General features: G+C 37.6%; 1 long non-coding RNA gene across 1 annotated transcript; it reads right to left on the reverse strand.

The window, feature by feature from the left end:
• Positions 1-415: 415 nt before the first annotated feature.
• On the reverse strand, positions 416-1,243 carry LOC308151609. Its single transcript, XR_013937301.1, has 4 exons — positions 1,130-1,243; positions 926-1,006; positions 714-792; positions 416-551 (listed from the first exon to the last, which is right to left on the reverse strand). It is a non-coding gene; the product is annotated as an uncharacterized lncRNA (long non-coding RNA).
• Positions 1,244-1,453: the final 210 nt, after the last annotated feature.

Genomic DNA, 1,453 nt, shown 5'->3' on the forward strand with positions numbered 1-1,453 from the left:
GAAAGATCAATCTAGACCACTAAGATAAACCACTTTACAAGAAAAAAACATTTAACACTTCACCATAGCAACACTCACACAGCAAGCACAAAACATCATTTTTAAGATGTCTGGCTAATAAAATCTTCAGGAAAATAAAATCTATTTCAGTACAAAATAAGAGCAAACAAAATTAAAATCATAGAAAATATGAACAAAAGACATCTTTTCTATCATGCACCTTAAAACATCAAGTCACGTGATCCTCTAGGTTCTTGCATCCGTGTGACAATCCTTGGTAAAAAATAAACATATTTTTTTCTTTATCAAAATAAAACTTTTTTTCCTTCTTTTTAGAAGAAAATTAGCATCCTTTGATGAAATTAAATATTTATTTCGACCTCATGGAACTTATACCAAAATATTTTTGCTTGTTTTTCATACAAACAGAAGTAAATAATTGCAGAACCTGTGCAAAATGGTGATAAATCCTTTAACGCACGATCCATCCAAGGAAGCCATGATTGTTTTAGCTATCAGCCCACTCTGTCTTCTGGGCCCTTACCACACCGCTGACAGGAGAAAACACACAGACCCATGAGTATGCACTCCAAACACTGATATCTAGTGTCTGTCTATCCACAGTTTTATTCAATGTTTACCCAACACCAGACAGCCTCATCAGGAGTGCTGGAAGACATGTGATCATGATGGAAAATGAACCCATCCTGTACCTTCTTATTACTTGGTTTGTTGATAGGTGTATGGGGAATGGTCACCAGAGGTCTCCAACTGCTGCTGCGCACTGTTTTCCTGGAAAGGAAAATGAAGACTGTAATTACCATGTTATTAATACTTAGCCATACACTGATATGATGGCTAAGTGATGTGTCGTTTCTTGGGCTGTTGATTTTAATTAAAATACAAAAGTACACAAGTAACTAACCTCCACTGGAACAGATGCAGTCTGCATGTGTGTATACTGGGGTATATACGCTCCTTGCATAGCTGTATTAGCAGTCATAAACTGCACAATGAAGGACAGAATTGGGTTAGAACAAATCCATCTAATGTTCTTCAATAAAAAAATAAAAGGTTCCTGCAGTACATCAAATGTAGTTATCCCAAGATAAGACCCGAATGCTCTCACCGTTCCTGCACTGCTTAAGGAGAGGTGGCTCATTTGCTGAGTGAGATGTGGGCTCATCATGGACGCAGGCTGCAGTGACATGGTGTGGTCCATAGAGGGCGATATCACCGCTCCCTGGGACAAGAGTGTGAGAGTGTGAGAGCAAGCTAAGGTAGGCCTATCCAAACATTAAGTATCATACATTTTTTTTCTTTGTACTTAGTTGTATTGTGACCAGCAAAAAACATATCATGGACATATTAGAGAGAGAGAAATGTCATGCAGATTAAAAATGACATACAAGAGAGAGAGAAAAAAGAGTGAAAGACAGAGAGAGAAAGAAGA

Source organism: Nansenia antarctica (assembly GCF_963989245.1).
Source record: "Nansenia antarctica genome assembly, chromosome: 2".
NCBI lineage: Eukaryota > Metazoa > Chordata > Actinopteri > Argentiniformes > Microstomatidae > Nansenia > Nansenia antarctica.